The 19,831-nt window shown below is 42.3% G+C and overlaps 2 pseudogenes; one reads left to right on the top strand and one right to left on the bottom strand.

Annotated features, from left to right (window-relative positions):
- LOC120099624 (uncharacterized) overlaps window positions 1–19,831 on the top strand; it is a 242,269-nt pseudogene that overhangs the window by 13,313 nt on the left and 209,125 nt on the right.
- Pym1-ps5 (PYM homolog 1, exon junction complex associated factor, pseudogene 5) lies at window positions 8,706–9,561 on the bottom strand (annotated as a pseudogene).

The following is a 19,831-nucleotide window of genomic DNA, read 5'->3' as shown; positions in this document are numbered from 1 at the left end:
CTGGGAATTCATGTAACAATAGGAAGCAAGGTTTGAGAATCCCTGCTTTCAAAACAAAACAAATGTCATCATAACTATCTGTTGGACCCAAGGCTGTGGCTCAGACAGGATGAAACTTATTACAGAATTAGTCAATGCCTTCATGCTTACCTGGCCAACTCTTGACAGTCAGCTCCTTGGACCTGGTAACCTGGCTCTGTTGTCCTGTGCTCAGGATAATAAGTTTAATCAGCACAAATAGGACACAGTTCAAAGGAGCAAGTATGTGACATAAATTGGTTTTAAGTAATCAAGTCAATAGTCTGATTTCAGGTAATCTTTTTTTGCCTGATTTGAACTTCATTTATTTTTTGAGTTTACTTTTTTTTTTAGCTATCAGGGACCGTTTATTGTGACCTAGAAATGGTGATTGTGGTAATAAATTCTGGACATTTGTTATTCCTAAACAGGCATTTCACAGGCTCCACCCACTCTACTACAGAGGGGTCTTTGCAGAACCATATCTCCACAGCCTTTTAAAGAGTCCTAATTTCAAAATAAACGTTTGCTGATTTGGATAGAAATATTTCCTTGAAAGAATTGTTGTTGTTGTCTCACTGTTGTGGTTTTGCTCTGGTCTTTGTGTTTGCCACATTCTTCCCTCCCCACTCTTAAATTTGAATTTTTTAATGGGTATTTCTTATTTACATTTCACCTAATTCTGAAATCATGAATTCAGACAGTTATTTGTTCCTTGGGCCATGCCCTAAGACAGGCCGGATCTCGAATTGCTAATACTTCAATCAGAACATGAGATGAAAATGATGGCTATGCAAATGGTGACCAACTCAATAAGTTATGCCATGGAGAGGTACAAGGAGCTCATACAAGTGAATAGTTCTTACCGGTGAGTCACTGACAGAGATGAGAACCCAGAACTAGGCATGGAATGCTTCTGTCCTGTATGACTTTGAACAAAATCAGGGCTCTGGCTCTATAGTGTCTGACTCTTAACAGGAAAGTCTGCCTCCTGGCACAGGGTCTTGGATTTGTAACTTTAGGACTCAGTGGTCCTACATGTGAAGAGTTTAGAAGACCCTCCAATTGTTATTTTCCCCATTAACGATCGCTCCTCTACATAGAAAAGATTTGCACCATGATGGGAATATCAATCAACTCTGAACTTCTAGGACACTGACAGGTTCTCTGTGATCCATGAGATACACATGCAAAGATTGTATAGCTATTGGGTCTTCTATCATCCCTCAGAGGGTATTTGCCCTCTACTTGCAGATGGTTTTAGCATACTATGGACATATGAGCACCCATATGGTCCAATTCTTCTACCTTGATGTATATAAAACATCTTAGTGTCAGGATTTTCAGAGGTACTTTGATTCACAGGGAATGTGGCCTCTGGATTTGGCCTCCTCTAATTGGTGCTAACTTGTATACTGTGGCTCTAGCCTGTTGATGTCTGGAGATGAGGGCCCTTGAAAGGATGATTGAACTTGCAGGAGTGACAGGCAAATAGAAGCTTCCTGGGATTTCATATTTATTGTTTGTGGTTCAGCAACACGCACTTCCAGCTCCTGCGTGAATGGATTCAATTGAAGAACAATGTAAGGATTTTGCTGAATGAGAACAGACAACTGCTGGTGGAGCAGACTAAACTGCCAGCATCCTATGAGAAAGCAAAGAGGTTCTGTGAGGAGGCCAGCAATTACATCTGTGTCCTTAGAGCCAAGCAACAGCAGGTAGGGTTAGGCCTCAGGGACAGGTTGTCCTCATGTCTTATCATAAACATAGACAAACCAATGTAACTGTCCATTACTGTTACATGTACTGACCTATGTCCCATCCAAGTGTTCATTTATGTGATCATTTACAAGGCTTTCTGTGGAGATAGCCCTTTTTCAAGAAACTGCATGTTTGGAAAGCAAATGGTCCTGCTCTTTGAGAATCTGCAGTTTATTAAGGGAGATATGTTGATCACACATCACAGCACTACATGCCATTATGTGTGGAGGGTGCTATGTGGGAGCCCCTCTTTAGACTTGCACAGGGCTTTGAGGGATGAAGCAAAAGCCTGGAGCTAATTTTCTTTACACGGATCCTGTGAGATTCCAGGAAGGTAGTAGTTTGCGGGGAGGAGAGCCTGGTGGAAATGCTAAAGAAATGGTTCTCATTGTCCTCTTTTGGTGGATTTGTTCTTTCTCTCCCTTTTTCCCTGTATATCAAGACCATGTCTTCATGCTTCCTAAATCTTGGGTACCAGACAGAGCCTGAGGAGCAGCATGTCAGTCCTGTTTTGTTTGAGTGTTTCTTGAGAGTTCATATCTTGTCCTTATACTCTGAAGCTGGTTGGAAGAGCAGGGATGTGGAAAGCGGTTCTCAAACGCAGAGAATTGGCATGAGAGATTTGAGACTTCAAGAACAAAGTTATCCATATATACCCCCATTCTCATCAAGAAGAGTGCTATCTAGGCCCTTTTATTCCTCTAGGGAAAAAGAGCTGAGTAAAAATTCTTAAAATATCTGCTTTGAATAGTCTATATTATGTTGTTCCTCCAGCATGATGGAAACTTCATTGTTTTATGTTGTTCCTCCAGCATGATGGAAACTTCATTGTTTTCTGCCGACGTCTGATTTTTCGTGAGTGTGTGTGTGTGTGTGTGTGTGTGTGTGTGTGTGTGTGTGTGTTTGTGTGTGTGTACATTGCTGTGGTGACCTATAATTTGTGGGTATTTGGGGACGCCAGATAATGACATCTGATTTTGTCCAGTCATTCTCTAACTTAGACCTTTTAGCCTAGGTCTCTCAGCAAACCTTCAGCTTCCTGTTTTGTGCTGGCCAGCAGTCTTTGCATCACTTGTCCAGTTCCAGGTAGAGCCCCCTCTCTTATTTGTCTCAACACATTCTTTAGCCATTCAACTATTTTAAAAATAAGGCTTAGATTTCTTCACTTTACCTGAGTAGAGGTATCCCCCTTGAAGATCCTGGTTTGTCTTATTGGCTTCACCATGATCTTACATGGAATCTTATAGTGCATCCCTCTGCTGACATTGTTTTCCTGACTATATCGTTGGCCTGGCATTCTTTCAGGCTAGATTCCCCCTCAGTCTTGTACAGAAAGGTGTAGTTCAGAAAAGTCACTGTCGTTTATTTCATTATTCTCCTTCTGACTGATATTGAGGTTGTTTTAATATCATGTGAACTATAATGTTATGAAAAGTTCCTGAAAACTGACCATGAGTCACTGTCTTCCTCTGATGCTTCCAAGGTCTTCTATGAAGGAAGCAGGGTAGTTTTAGTGAGGGGCCTATGATGAGTCAACATGAAGCTTACTGAAGGCTTTTCTTCAAATCCTCTCTCTGGGGAATTTGGTGTTGTGTTGTTTAGGTTATCTGTGCAAAGTTTGTAACTCAAGTAGGACCAGCAAGTATCTGCATAGAAAGATTTTCTGAAGTGGAAATAATTACAGGCCAGGACAGCACAGCCTGCTGGAGTCTAAGAGACTTGTACACATCATAGCTACCACTAATTCCTCACTGAACAGGAAACCTGCTGGATAAAAACTTAGTTTTCCTTTGGGTGTGTGTGGGTGTGAGTGTGTGTGGGTGTGTGTGTGTATTTGTGTGCGTGTGTGTCAGTATATTTGTGTGTGGATCTATTTGTGTAAGGGTACATGTGTTTTTGGGTGTGTGAGAGTGTGTGTGTATGTGTGTGAGTATGTGTGTGTGTTTATATGTGTATATGTATGTGTGTATGTGTGTGTGTTTATGTGTGTGTATGTGTGCATGTTCGTTTGTTTGTGTGTCTATGTGTGTGTGTGAGTGAGTGTGTGAGTTTGTGTGTGTGTGTTTTTCTGTGGATGTATGTGAGTGTGTGTTTGTGTGTCTATGTCTGTGTGTGTGAGTATGTGTGAGTGTGTGTGTTTGTATGTGTGAGAGTGTCTGTGCATGTGTATGTGTGTGTGTATCTGTGTGTGAATAAGTGTATGAGTGTGTGAGTGAGTGTTTGTGTATGTGTGTGTATTTGTGTGTGTGTGTCAGTGTATATGTGTGTCTCTGTGTGAGGGTGCATGTGTGTTTGTGTCGGTGCTGAGAGTGTGTGTGGGTATGTGTGTGAATATGTGTGTGTGTTTATGTGTATATATATATGTGTGTGTTTATGTGTTTGTATGAGTGTGTGTTCGTTTGTGTATGTTTTTATGTGAGTGTGTGAGTTTGTGTGTGTGTGTGTGTGTATGTGTGTCTAGCATTCACCTCATATGTGCCTCCCAGTAGATCGCTATAGCAGGCTCCTGTCTTCATGCACTCCTTAGCTTCATCAATCTTATCTACTTTTGGTTGCAATATATATGTGTATATATGTATATGTGTATACACACACACACACACACACACACACACACACACACACACACACACATATATATATATATATATATATATATATATATATATATATATATCTCCATCCTATATACCCATGTGGGGCAGTCTCTGAATGATCATTTGTTCAGTGTCTGTTCCAACCTTTTGCTTCCATATCCCCACCTATGAATATATTTGTTCTCCCTTTTAACAAGGAATGAAGCAACCGCATTTCGGTGGTCCTGTCTCTTGAGAGGTGAATGCTAGCAGGAAACATTGAACTGAGACTGGCCTTCCCATTGGAGGAAATAGTGAAAGTATTGGAAGAGCTGAAGGGGTTTGCAACCCCATAAGAATAACAATGCCAACCAACTGGAGCTCCCAGGGACTAAACCATTACCCAAGGACTATACATGGACTGATCCATGGCTCCAGCTGCATATGTACCAAAGGATGGCCTTGTTGGGCACCAATGGAAGGAGAGGCCCTTGGTCCTGCAAAGGCTGGATCCCCCTGTGTAGGTGTATATGGGGGACAAATTAGATGGAGAACACCATTATAGAAGAAGGGGATCTTTTACTTGCTTGGTTAAAGTCACACCTAGGTACTTTATATTATTTGGGTCTATTATGAAGGTTGTCATTTCCCTAATTTCTTTCTCAGTTTGTTTCTCTTTTGTGTAGAGGAAGGCTACTGATTTACTTGAGTTAATTTTATACCCAGCCACTTTGCTGAAGTTGTTTATCAGCTTTAGTAGTTCTCTGGTGGAACTTTTGGGATCACTTAAATATAATATCATATCATCTGCAAATAGTGATATTTTGACTTCTTCTTTTCCGATCTGTATCCCTTTGACCTCCTCTTGTTGTCTGATTGCTCTGGCTAGAACTTCAAGTACTATATTGAATAAGTAGGGAGAGAGTGGGCAGCCTTGTCTAGTCCCTGATTTTAGTGGGATTGCTTCAAGTTTTTCTCCATTTAGTTTAATGTTAGCAACTGGTGTGCTGTATATGGCATTTACTATGTTTAGGTATGGGCCTTGAATTCCTATTCTTTCCAGGACTTTTATCATGAAGGGGTGTTGAATTTTGTCCAATGCTTTCTCAGCACCTAATGAAATGATCATGTGGTTTTGTTCTTTCAGTTTGTTTATATAATGGATAACAGTATTACAGAGCAATAGTGATAAAAACTGCATGGTATTGGTACAGACACAGACAGATAGACCAATGGAACAGAATTGAAGACCCAGAAATGAACCCACACACCTATGGGCACTTGATTTTTGACAAAGGAGCCAAAACCATCAAATGGAAAAAGATAGCATTTCCAGCAAATGGTGCTGGTTCAAGTGGAGGTCAACATGTAGAAGAATGCAGATCGATCCATGCTTATCACCCTGTACAAAGGTTAAGTCCAAGTGGATCAAGGACCTCCACATCAAACCAGATACACTCAAACTAATAGAAGAAAAACTAGGGTAGCATCTGGAACACATGGGCACTGGAAAAAATTTCCTGAACAAAACACCAATGGCTTATGCTCTAAGATCAAGAATCGACAAATGGGATCTCATAAAACTGCAAAGCTTCTGTTAGGCAAAGGACACTGTGGTTAGGACAAAACGGGAACCAACAGATTGGGAAAAGATCTTTACCAATCCTACAAGAGATAGAGGCCTTATATCCAAAATATACAAAGAACTCAAGAAGTTAGACCGCAGGGAGACAAATAACCGTATTAAAAAATGGGGATCAGAGCTAAACAAAGAATTCACAGCTGAGGAATGCCGAATGGCTGAGAAACACCTAAAGAATTGTTCAACATCTTTAGTCATAAGGGAAATGCAAATCAAAACAACCCTGAGATTTCACCTCACACAATTGAGAATGGCTAAGATCAGAAACTCAGGTGACAGCAGATGCTGGAGAGGATGCGGAGAAAGAGGAACACTCCTCCATTGTTGGTGGGATTGCAGACTGGTACAACCATTCTGGAAATCAGTCTGGAGGTTCCTCAGAAAATTGGACATTGAACTGCCTGAGGATCCAGCTATACCTCTCTTGGGCATATACCCAAAAGATGCCCCAACATATAAAAAAGACACATGCTCCACTATGTTCATAGCAGCCTTATTTAGAATAGCCAGAAGCTCGAAAGAATGCCCGTCAACAGAGGAATGGATACAGAAAATGTGGTACATCTATACAATGGAATATTAGTCAGCTATCAAAAACAATGACGTTATGAAATTTGTAGGTAAATGGTTGGAACTGGAAAATATCATCGTGAGTGAGGTAACCCAATCACAGAAAAACATACATGGTATGCACTCATTGATAAGTGGCTATTAACCCAAATGCTTGAATTACCCTAGATGCCTAGAACAAATGAAACTCAAGACAGATGATCAAAATGTGAATGCTTCACTCCTTCTTTAAAAGGGGAACAAGAATACCCTTGGCAGGGAATAGAGAGGCAAAGATTGAAACAGACATAGAAGGAACACCCATTCAGAGCCTGCCCCACATGTGGCCCATACATATACAGCCACCCATTCAGACAAGATGGATGAAGCAAAGAAGTGCAGGCCGACAGGAGCCGGATGTAGATCACTCCTGCGAGACACAGCCAGAATACAGCAAACACAGAGGCGAATACCAGCAGCAAACCACTGAACTGAGAATAGGACCCCCGTTGAAGAAGTCAGAGAAAGAACTGGAAGAGCTTGAAGGGGCTTAAGACTCCATATGTACAACAATGCCAAGCAACCAGAGCTTCCAGGGACTAAGCCACTACCTAAAGACTATACATGGTCTGAACCTGGACTCTGACCTCATAGGTAGCAATGAATATCCTAGTAAGAGCACCAGTGGAAGGGGAAGCCCTGGGTCCTGCTAAGACTGAACCCCCACTTAACGAGATTGTTGGGGGGAGGGCGGCAATGGGGGGAGGATCGGGAGGGGAACACCCGTAAAGAAGGGGAGGGGGAGGTATTAGGGGGATGTTTGCCCGGAAACAGGGAAAGGGAATAACACTCTAAATGTATATAAGAAATACTCAAGTTAATTAAAAAAAAAAAAAAAGAAGAAGGGGAGGGGGATGGGATAGAGGGCTTATGTCCAGGAACCAGGACAGGAAATAACACTTGAAATGTAAGTAAAAATATTCAATAAATGAAAAAATACGGAAAAAATGAATTTGTGACCAATGGTGCTGGGTTAATTCCTCACATGTTGATCCGATCTTGAAGAAGCTCAGATTGATAGATTTCTAGGGTAGGAGCGCCCAATATTCCCTGCTTCAATAAAAATAGGGCTATGTATTCAGGTCCTTCTCAGCTTAAGAGATACAGGCTGTCCCTTCACAGATCATGGGAGACAGAACAAAACAAAACAAAACAAAACAAAACAAAACAAAACAACCAAAAGTTCAGAGCCTATAGACTGGAAAAAGATAGCTGGGTGTGGTCGTTGTTTGGCCTTGTCTACCTGGATGGTTAATCACAAGAGTTCCACTTTTCTGTATTTGAAATATGGAAATGAGCTGGAGAAATGAATCAGCAGTTAAGCACAGTGGCTGCTCTTTCAGAGGACCTGGGTTGGATCCCTAGTACCCACATGGCTGCTCTCAACACTCCATAATTCTAGTCCCAGGGATCTCATGCCCTCTTCTGATCTTTCTACACACCAGGCACACACACTAGTGCACAGATATACATGCAAGCAAAACACCTGTGGACATAAAAACAAAGAAACAAACAAATGCAAGCAAATAAATAAATCTATGGAAACCATTATATCTCAACAGGACATAGGTTTGCTACAAACAATAAGTGAACTTTTTTTGTCGTCTACTTGAATTTATTTTTACATTCTTAAATAAAAGATGAAAAGGAGGAGGAGGAGAAAGAAGAGGAGGAGGAGGAGGAGTTGGTGGAGGTGGTGGTGGTGGTCTTGGTGGCCACAGAAGTTATTCATAAACACTGAACAGGAACTAAGACTCCAAATCTTGGGTACTCCTTGTATCCTCAGCCTCAGATCCCTAACAGACTCCCACCCTCTCGGGGTTCCTTTTCAACAAGACACCCAGATCAGCAGCAGAGGTACCTGGGGTCCTCACTCAGATTGTGAAGAATGGAATAGAAGGGAAAAGTTCAAAAATGGGAGCTGAGAAGGAGAAGGGATGAAGAAGAGAGATCCTAGGCTCTAGAGGACAGAGTCGGGCCACAGGAGGGGAAAGTGAGCCAGTATGGGAGTGCCCCTCCTGACTGTTGTAGCCCATGCTCCCTGGACCCCAGAGCACCCCATGGTTTGTTTTTCAGTCCACTCCCCTATTCCTGAAGCCTCACAGGCCCAACTCCAAGTCCTCCAGCTCCTCCTCCAGAACCCTGTGCCATGTCAGCTTCTCCAGCTGTTCTCTGCTGAACTTCCCGGCCTGGAAGTGCTACTGCAGCTCCTCCACCTATCAGATTCTTCCTTAGGTGCTTGATCTTCTTGGCTTTCTCTGTGGTAGCAGCAGAATCAGGTGCATGGAAGGCAGCTAGAGATGTGGCTTGGGGGCCATGGTGAGCACTGGGTGTCTGGGCTGAGTGTCCCACAGACACCTTATCAAGGGTCCTGCTCAAGGCCTCTGCATCTTTCTCCTGTGGCTGGCTCCTCTTTTTCCACTTCAGGTTGCATTTGTCTGTCTTGGAGAGGCCTGCTTCACCACTGTCAGGTCTGGATGGGGTGACCTGTGTGGTGGCGTCAGGGCACTGCCCTGGGGGAAGTTCTGGTTTATTCTTGAAAAACTTCACATACTTGTTTTAAAAGGCTGGGATTCTTGGAGCACGTATCCTTCTTTGACCCTCAGCTGCTTGTGCCTTGTCCGATCGGGTCTCTGTGTTCAGGCAGTGTAGTTACCGCTGGTCTTGTCAGTTACATAGAGAGTCGCCATCAAACCCAAAAAATGAATTTCTAGGGGTAATAAGTGGAATTGTCCTGCTTTTAAGCTCTTGATAAATGGCAGCATTCATTCCTTTTTAAAATTGCTTTTTAGGTGACCTGGGTTGGATCTGGAATTGTGTTGGCTTGTTTTGAGTTTGGTTTGCTCTGAGTTAACTTCTAATCCATGAATACTTCAAGAGGAATACAAGGTTTGATGGCCTTTGCGTATTCAAACCCAGTTGCAGAAATACCAAGGAGGGAGAGTTACAGGAATATTAAATACAGAAGCTCCTAGCATGAATCTCAGGAACAAGGCAGCCATCTAACCAGAGGAGCAAGCTTGAGCTTTGAAATTAAGGACTTTGCTCCCACCCACTCCTGGCTGGAGATGAGATGGAAGTTAGGACATTAATCTCAGATCTCTAGCTCCCAGAGCATAACATAGCTTCATGGTTCAGTTCTTTGTTAGATGTTGTTTTCTTGCATGCTGCTTTTAGGATTATTTCTTTTAGTTTTCTTTCCTTCTCTTTTCTTCCTTCCTTCCTTCCTTCCTTCCTTCCTTCCTTCCTTCCTTCCTTCCTTCCTTTTTTAAGACTGGGTTTTACTGTGGAGCTCTAGTTTTCCTGGAACTCGATCTTTTGACCAGTATGGCCTTGAACTCATAGGGATCTGCCTGCCTCTGTCCCACAAATGGTAGGATTAAACACAAGGCATGCACCATCACTGCCTGGCTATAATTATTTCTTTATTTTGTATTTTTGACATCCTGATTGTATGTCACACAGAATTTCTTCTCTGATTCTGTCTGTTCGGATTTCTATGTGGCTGTTATACTTGCAAGCTTAATTATTTCTATAAATTTGTGATGATTTCTGCTAGAATTTCACTGAAATATAAATCTGTCTCATCCATTCGATGTTACTTTGGCTCTTCCCTGCTATACCCCATGAATTCTTAGGTTTGGAATCTTTAATGTGTCCCAGGATCTTTGGAATATTGTTTATGCTTCTTATTTTCCCTCTTGTCCTCTATGCCTGAGATTTGTTCTTGTGCATGATCTTATCTCTTTTTTTTCTTTTCTTTTCTTTATTTTTGGAAGTGGGGACTGAACCCAGTAATCTTATCTCTTAATGACAGTCTTTGTTGTGGTTTCTACCAGTTTGACCATTCTCTTCAAATATTTTTATTAGTTTACTTTTCAAAGTTTCAATCTCCTTCCAAAGATTTTCCTCCATATTTTGAAATTCTACTACTGTTCTCTTAACTATTACGTTTACTTTTGAGGCTGTCTGGACAAGGTTTTAGATATATTTCCTTAATTCATGAATGTATTTGACTCCTTATGATCATTAATTCTTTTGAATAGTAAGGCTGTAAATTCTTTCTTGGACATTTCAATTATTTATGTATTGGATACTTTGGTTTCTGTAACTTAGATCTGCATCCAGTCCAGCTATGATGACTAGGGGAATTTGACTTTGATTTCAGATGAGTGACTTAGGCAATCTAGTCCTCGCTATGTGCCAACAGGATCAAGCATGGGGAAACACCTTAAGCACCAAGTTGACCAGATGGAGTCAAAAGTTTGGTCACCCCCAGATTTTACAAACCTGTCGGAGACTGGATACCCAATTCAACTTTCAACTCAGAGATAAGGAATATGGGAAGAGGCAGACAGCACAAAATGGCAAAAAACAGGAATTAGCAGACCTGGACTGACAACAGGAAAGCTGGGTCTTGATTCCCCAGGGAAACAGAAAGAAGCCTGAAGCAAGGAGGAATCAGAAAGGACCTAGGAAGCTCTTTCAGGAGCTTTGTAAGCTGACAGGATTCTTGTGTGTAGGTTTTGCTGCCCTTCCTTCACATTCCTTTCCATTTTCCTGAACCCATACCACTCTGCCCTGGAAGGATTTCAGTGGTAATCATTCTCTCTGAGAGTGCATGAACGCACTGGGCTGCTTCCAAGGGCACCACAAGAAGAATTTACAATTTATCAGACACTGCTTTTTTCCTCTCTAAGAATAAAGAAAGAAAGAACAGAACAATGCAATATAGGTTAAGCGAAAGGTCTTAAGAGGTAATAATCGGTTTTATGTGAAGTATTTTCCTTAAATTGCCTTTTACAGAGTAGCAGGTGTCCCCCAAACTTCCCAGGGGCTCCTTAGAACATTTCTTTCTTTTCATTCTTCAGTTGGAGGTGAGGGAGGGTTGGGAAGCCACTGTGTCCACCTTCATTGTCCCTTCAGGGAGCCCAGCAGGAGGCTCTGCTCTCCAGAGTCAGCAGAAATGGCATGCATCTGAGCCAGGAGATGGAGACACTAATTCAGTGTGCTAGCTAGCTTGTGGCCTTAGGGTAAGTCTCCAGTCAAAAACCTTATGAGTAGGGCTCTGCAACAGGACAAGCTTGGGAGCCACTTGTTAAAGCAGAGAAGCCTACTGGAGGAAGGAACCATGTCACCAGTGCTTCATGGATCACTTTCCTCCACAACGGAAAGACACTGGGGAGAAACATAACTTTCTTCTATGAAAAGGCATTTTTTTAAAGGTTAAGCAAAAGAAAAAATTAGACCAGCAACGCATAATGGAAATAAAATACAAATCACATTTGTGATTTCAAATTTTCTAATAGTCCTATATTTTAAAAATAATAGGTCAAAAGAAAAGAGCGAAATTTGAGGAATATATCATGGTTCTAGTCAATGCATTATCATTTAACATATGACCAGTATAGACATTACCAATGACGTCATTAACACTGATGTATTTCATATTAAGCTCTGTATTCTAATATGCATTTTACACATGTTGGCACAAAACAAAGCTCTTACATCCAAGGGGCTAAGAGTCAAATAAATGTGACCAGAAACGTGGATTCAACTTGCTGGATATAAGATGAGAGAGAGAGAGAGAGAGAGGGAGAGAGAGAGAGAGAGAGAGAGCGAGCAGATAGAGGAAACTAGAAGAATCCAGAGCAGAAAAAGAAAGCTGTAAACTGAACATTGCCAACAGACTGGACAGGGGCAGACTCTCTGCAGGAGCATAGAGAACAGAGAAAAGAGGGAGAATAGCAGGGTTGTAAGGAATTTGACTGGCTGGGGGCAGGGAGCCTGTGAACGCAGGAGGCTGGGACGCTGGCATGGACTCTGAAATGTGCACTAGTACCTGGGTACATGTAACATTGAAGAAGCCTGGATCTCTCACAGGGTAATGAGAACCACAGGTACCCATGTGTCCCTTCTCTTGGGTAAGAGGAACAGAGGCTAGTTTCACAAGTTCCAGAGGAATGCTGACTCTTACCTAACTGCCACAGGCTGAGCTCATTGGACTTCCCCTTTGGATTCAGGGAACTGAAGTTTCCTTTGGACCTGACACCAGGGGGATAGTAACATGATCTTTTATAATAATAAAACAAAAGACAGTGTAGAATCAATTTACTAAGTGAATTAATAGGGAAATATAGGATAAGTTGGCTAATACCCCAGAAGGGAAATCTCTGGTACAGGTTTCAGATGCTGTCAGATGACATTTGCACCTTTAGGGTTGTTGTGATCTAAGTTACAACATCTCAAACATTTTACATAATAGTCACAAGATTGAGGGCCCATGGCTTGCCAAAGAATGATACCCGGACTCATTGAGCGTTTTATTCTGCAGAAATCCAGCATGCTGGAGTCCCCCATTAGCAAGTCATAGAGACTACCAATGAGTTTGCAGGCATGATTTAAAGTACATTAGGGAATTCTGGGGTAGGTGACTGTACTGGCTGGTTTGTGTGTCAACTTGACACAAGCTGAAGTTATCACAGAGAAAGGAGAATCAGTTGAGGAAATGTCTCCATGAGACCAATATGCAGGGCAGTGATCTCAACTAGTGATCAAGAGGGGAGGATCCATCCCATTGTGGGTGGTGCTGTCCCTCAGCAGGAGTCCTTGGGTTCTATAAGAGAGCAAGCTGAGCAAGCCAGGGGAGGGAAGGCAGTAAGTAACATCCCTCCATGACCTCTGCACCAGCTCCTGTTTCCTGACCTGCTTGAGTTTCAGTTCTGGCTTCCTTTGGTGATGAACAGCAATGTGGAAGTTTAAGACGAATAAACCCTTTCCTCCCCAACTTGCTTCTTGGTCTTGATGTTTGTGCATTAATAGGTATCTGACTAAGAGAGTGACCTCTATGTTAATGTCAGGTCCATCTCAACTATATGGGAGTGTCAGGGCTGGAAACTTGTCAGGCAGGTCTGAAAACTGCTGGTGACCCTTAGTCCTTGCCTCAGACTAACTTCTTCGGCCTGGAATTGCCCAGTTCATGGAAACAGATATTTAGGCCTAGTCTCCTTAACTGCCAAGTTGAAGCCTGTTGTGGAATCAGCCTACCTTTCTCAACAGTGATATCAGGGAACATATACGCATTGATAATAAGTAGCTATGAAGGAAGTAAATATAGGACAAGATCTAGAACATTTCATTGCTTAACAATTTCCACGTTCTAATCAGACTGTGATCTTTAACTCAGATGTGGCTTATGCTCTACAGTGGCTCCTGTTGTGCTGAGACAGAGCAGAAACAGATGCCGATTACGGTCCTTGCAGGTGTGCATCTCCAGAAACTGACCTTCCTTCCATCCACTCTTTGGGGCTTTGGTAATTGAGTTTGCAGAAACAAATCAACGATTGGCAGAAATAAAGGAACAGAATTACTAATGTGCAAGTAGACAGCTGTCACGCTGAGCATGAAACTCAGAGACGAGCCCTGACGATTGTGGCTTAAGGATTCCTTATGAGGAGGACAGAAGTGAGGCCACACCAATTTCAGAGGAGGAGTCAGTGATTTATAGGGGACATGGGCCAGGCACATAGAAGTGACAGCATCTGGGAACACAGTCTGCCTGGGATCTATGGGCGTGAGTTCTCTTCTTGTCTCCTGCTTGTTATCCTTCAGGAAGTTCATCCTTAGGAACTTTACACAGATAAAGGAGCTTCAGAAATGATACCTAGCTTTTATTTCAGGTGCAAAGGAGGACTGACTGCAAGCCAGAACTCCTGAAGCTGGTTTGTTAATTTAAAAAACAAACAAAAAACAGACAAACAAACAAAAACACCAGGCTTCACTTTGAAGTATTTGTGTTTTCTGAGTTCCAACACATTGCTTTACTCAGCTCTTAAGAACAAGATCCAGGATTTCTAGGAGCATGACATGTAATTCCACATTACTTCAGCTTTTGCTCAAGTAAATAGCAGACACCTTGAGTACAGAGTCGTCCCTTAACCCAAGTCCTACAGTCAATGTCTGGGCCCTGGGCGCTCTAACAAGTTTGGATAAATGACCACCAAATGCGTGTGTGTCTGTGCCTGTGCCTGTGCCTGTGCCTGTGCCTGTGCCTGTGCCTGTGTGTGTGTGTGTGTGTGTGTGTGTGTGTATGTGTGTGTGTGTGTGTGTGTGTGTGTGTGTGTGTACATATACAACTAGCCACATTAGGAACAAACCAAATAATGAGACCCACTGACTCATCCAGCCAAGTCCATCTTCAGGCTCCTGCACAGGATTAGGCTTGAATACAAAGTGGTCAGGATGTGGTCCATCCCACCCATTGTTGATCCTGGCACTGTCTCAGTGGCACTCTCTCCTTGTGAAATCTCTTTCTAGGGAACAAGTTCCTTTCTTTTCTTCTTCTTCTTCTTCTTTTTTCCCCAAGGAGACTCCTTGGAAAAATACAATTCCTTGGAACCTCTATTCCCAGGGGCAAAAGGCACAAGGATGTCTCTCCTTAGAACATCTGATGGTGGTGATAATTTGCAGCCTGATCTGAATTATTCCTATGTTTGAAAGCAGTGTTTAGAATTTAGTGGGTGATTTATCTGTCTGTAGGGTTTATATAAATACTACTTACTAGTATTTCATATTATTGTTTTTCTTTTAATTTTTCTAAGAGAAGACATGGGGAATCCATGGCTGGATTTGAACTCCTGATCTTTCTTTTTTTTTTTTTGGTCTTTTTTTCGGAGCTGGGGACCGAACCCAGGGCCTTGTGCTTCCTAGGCAAGCGCTCTACCACTGAGCTAAATCCCCAGCCCCACTCCTGATCTTTCTACTTCTGCTTCTGCCCAACTTCTACATGCTTGCAAGTATTGTAATGTGCTTTTAGTATTACAGGGCATGCATGTGCCACCAGGCCTGGCTAGTCTGCTAGTTTTTATGCTATTCTATTTTAAATGTCTTATTTTTGAAGTGATCTCTATACATTTGTATCCAACCATCTATACAACTCCAGGCGAAGGTGCACCCCATATAATAAAGCCAATACTAATATATATCTATATCCATATATTCCTTCCATAGCCCAGGCTGACCTTGTACTCCCTATCTAAGCCTCTCATGCTCTCATGTGCTGGGCTTGTAGGTGGATGCCATCACTCCCAGTCTTGATAGTTTTACCTTGAAAAGCTCTTGTAAGTTTATGAACTTTAAATGTCTGTTTTTGTTTCACATCAGCCTTCTTGGGTTGGTTCAGGACACACTATCCAACACAGGACCCCTTAGCATTAGTAAAAACAGCAGCATAAGAAAAGTAATTCTCACCTTCCCTTCTTCCTATCACAAACTATAACATCTAGGAAAAATTTCCTAGATTTCCCATTTTCCTTCCCCATACCAGATAATATGACCCTCATTTTAAGAGGCGACTTTCCTGTACTCAGGTGACAAGAGCACTCTACTCTTTTAATCTTAATCTCTTCCTTGTACTAAAAAGCCATAGATTATGTAATTTATGAACAACAGTTTAGGTAATTTAGCTCTCAACTCTAAAAGTTGGCCTCCAATGCTATTTCTCTATGACAGACCACTCTTCCTTAAGACTGAGCACGAAACTGCACAAGTCAGGACTGGAGAGTTGGCTAAGTGGTTAAGAATGCTTGGTACAATTACAGAGCATGCAGGTCTGTAGGTTGATGGTATTATGCAGGTGAAGGTAGGCCAGAAAAAACAAGGCCTGTCATTGGACAAAAAGGAAGGGAAGTGGGAACTCTTTTGAGAAGTGAAGGAGACGCAGGAGAGAAGGAGTCAGAGGGAGGGAAAGGACCTGGGAGAACATGGCAGCAGATGTTAAGATTCTTTTCTGTGTATAGATACAGGTAATAGTGAATATTTCCAAGGTATGGGTATGTACAGGACTTTGTGTTGTCTAGATGGGCAAATTATCTTATCAATTGGATCAGAGGTTATTATGTGATGTGTTCTTTCATGTGGTGACTTAATTGAGTTCAAGAGAAGGTTTGATGGCAGGAAGCACCAAGCCTGCCACGAAATTGTGGTGTGTATGCTTGGTGTGGAAACAACCTGCCTTGGGGACTTAATGGGTAGATAGATTGCTGCCAGTTTCAGAGAGTAGCCATCAGCAGTGTGAGATGGGAGGGAGCTTAGCAGGTGACATATTTGCTGACTGAGATGAAAATAACCCACAGATGCCACGTGTGTTGATATTAGTGGGGAATAAAAGAAACCATTTTTATTTTTTATAATAACACAGGTTTGGTACCCAGCACTCACATGGTGACTTCCAAACACCTTAACTCCAGTTTCAGGGACATAATACCCTCTGAAGACACTCTCCCTCAGAGAGCCCCACCGTGACCACTCATCATAGTTTGCTTGAAACTCCTATCTAAGGGGACCTGCTTAATTCTGCTCTCCTAAGTCTACTTCCTTCTCTATATTCCCAGTGTTATCCAGGCTACTTTCCCCCACATGTCCCTGAACACTCCTCTCTCATCTATCCACACCCATTCCCTCACTTAGAAGATAGTACACGGTATAAACCTGATGAATATTTATTGACTGCATGAATTTCTACTATGAAAAATGAAGTATACTGTTAAAGCTTCTAAAATAGTTTAAAAATATTTATTTTTCCCCACACCTTCCATAAAAAACTTATGGCCAATTTTATTCAATCTTGTGGGAAAATTTGTCTTTTTTGACAAGGTGCCCTGATGTCAACGGTTTTCTCCTGTATGTTTAAGGAACTTTATTTAGGGCATTAGCCTGAGGGCAACAGAAAAGTGACAGATGTGTTCTTTGTCCTCATTGTTGAGTGCTGCAGCCACCAGGCAATGTGTGGTGACCAAATACTCGAATACACCAATGTAGCTCGTGCAAGTGAGAAGGAGAATTTTTTTATATTATTTCACTGTGACGGGTTTGCATTTCAATGGCCGCATGACTAATGGCTTATATATGGGAGAGAGCAACTCCATCCTTAAATACTGTATATAAGCTGTTTTGTTACCAAACTGGCCGACAATCTCCTTCTTATTTAAGTGCAAGGATACCGGTTAAAATCACCTCCTATCTCGAATATGTGAAGGTTTTGTAGAAGAAATAACTGGTTGAGAATAAAATTATCAGCAGACATAAAGCTTTTAATTAAACCAAGATGGTCAGTACTCTGAAGCAAGGAAGGGCATCTCTTTTCCTCTCTTCATTGCCAACCACAGCAATGACAATAAATAATACCCATGCTCCTCTGCAAGCATGGTCATCATCAGTCTCATGGGCACAACCCCTAAGGCTGTCATCACCCCATTTCCCAGATGCAGAAAGTGAGGTTCCAAGAGCACTACTTGGCAACAGCAGACCCAAGACGCTAAAAGTTTATGTGGTCCCAGGGACAGGCCGCATGTGCCATATCACTTCACTTCCCACACCAAGATCCCAGATATTCTTAAAATAGAGGAAAGGTCATTTAAGAGCATCTCTTGCCAGCACTGCTTCTTGTACATATCAATGCTGTACACACACAAAAGACTAGGTGGATTCAAATCACAAAACAAAACTGAATTCTACATCATTCATTAAATTATTGAGCGTATTAAAAATGGAAGTGTGAGAGGGGCATTGGGACTCTAATTTTGCAGCACAAACACTTCCACCCACATGCCAACCTCTCATTATGGTTCTGTGAAGGGGCACAGATGATATCCATAGCCTTCATTTCACTCAGCTCTTGCTAAAACTGTGAACATACTAAGTCATCACTGTAGTTCATAGTGACAAGGAATCCAGCCCACCCCATCAGGCTCTCCTCTACCAGTAGAGGAGCCCAGCACTTCATAATTCCACATTAATGAAGAGTAGACTCCGTCCTTGTTTCTATAATGCATTTCATTTCCACAATAATTTGAAGAGCATGCGGAATGGGGATCACGTGAGGAAATGTAATCAGTGCTCAGTTACCACAGCTCTGAAAGATATGTTCTTCCAACAATGTAGGTGACTACTCTATCCAAGCCTCAGGGCCATGCCCTTGACCTGGTTACTCCATGAACTAACACATGCATAAGATATACTTTTTCAAAAGCTGACACCCTGAGTGTTCTCTAACCCTGCACACATGCTACTGGAGAAATGGCCAGAGGAAACTTACCAATACATACGACCTTTAAGTTGTCTTTCAAGTGTATATAAGTTGTTCCCTAGTCTAGACATTCTGACTCTATCCTACACTTTCCTACATGACAGTGGCTGCTCTCCATCTTCCTCACTCTCCTTCCCTATCTGTGCCTTCAGCCATTGGCCTATTTCTCAGAGAAAACAGAAATGGTCAGAAAAGAAGCTTTCCAAACTCCTTCGGGCAAGTGTCCCATGGACCCCGTGTCCCCATCTGTGAAGAGTGGTGCCTTTATCTGAAGCCATTTCTTTCTCTTCTGTTAAACTCCCAGCCCATGAGTGCCAGGGTTAGTCTTGTGTTTGTCAGACTTACTGGTGGGACAAACTGTCTGTTAGAAATCATGTAAAGGAGGGAAATCTTTTGCTTTTGTTTCCTTGCTTGTGGTTTCAGTCCAGGTCAGCTGGTTCCTGTGGAGAGGCAGAATATCCTGGGAGGAAACTAGGGTGGGAGGAAAGCTCCAATCGAGGAACAGCCAATTGACATGGGGGCCAGGAACCAGAGTGTAATCTTGACCTATCTCCCAACATCCTTTATCTGAATTGGAACCCACAGCCTCTGGAGAGCCACCCACATCCATGGTGAGCTGTTCCTTTCTAAGACCGCATCCCAGCCACTCAGAGGCATGCTTTACTAATCTCCTAGGTGCTTAATACCATCAATTCCATAAGCAAGAGCAGTCATCACAATTCCCATTTTAAACACTATGTGCTACTTACCTTCTTATACAAACAAACACCTCTGTCAACCCCACTGCCACAGCTAATAACCCTTCTTCTCCTATCTTCTAGAGCAGAACTCCCTGGAAGATCCCTTTCTGTGTCCTATCCCCTTTTGCAATTCTCAGTTGACTCACTGTGTAACAAACTGCTTTTGTTCAAATTAGCAGTGACTGCTACATCCGGAAATCCAGTGGCTCTTAGTCCTGTTTTCTGTTTTGATACTGGCCACTCCATTGTCTTGTATCTGCTCTCCATTTGGTCTTCAGGAACCCTGCTTTGCTGAGGAATCCTCAGTTTCCCCACTGTTCTCCCCTGGATTGAAGTGCCACACAGACTCTTGTTCTTCATCTCTTCTCTTCTCCCATTCCCATGCATTTTCATGGCTTTA

The sequence above is a fragment of the Rattus norvegicus genome, chromosome 12, assembly GCF_036323735.1.
Source record: "Rattus norvegicus strain BN/NHsdMcwi chromosome 12, GRCr8, whole genome shotgun sequence".
Classification (NCBI taxonomy): domain Eukaryota; kingdom Metazoa; phylum Chordata; class Mammalia; order Rodentia; family Muridae; genus Rattus; species Rattus norvegicus.
The sequence above is the reverse complement of the archived record's forward strand: the minus strand, read 5'-3'. Positions and strand labels throughout refer to the sequence as shown.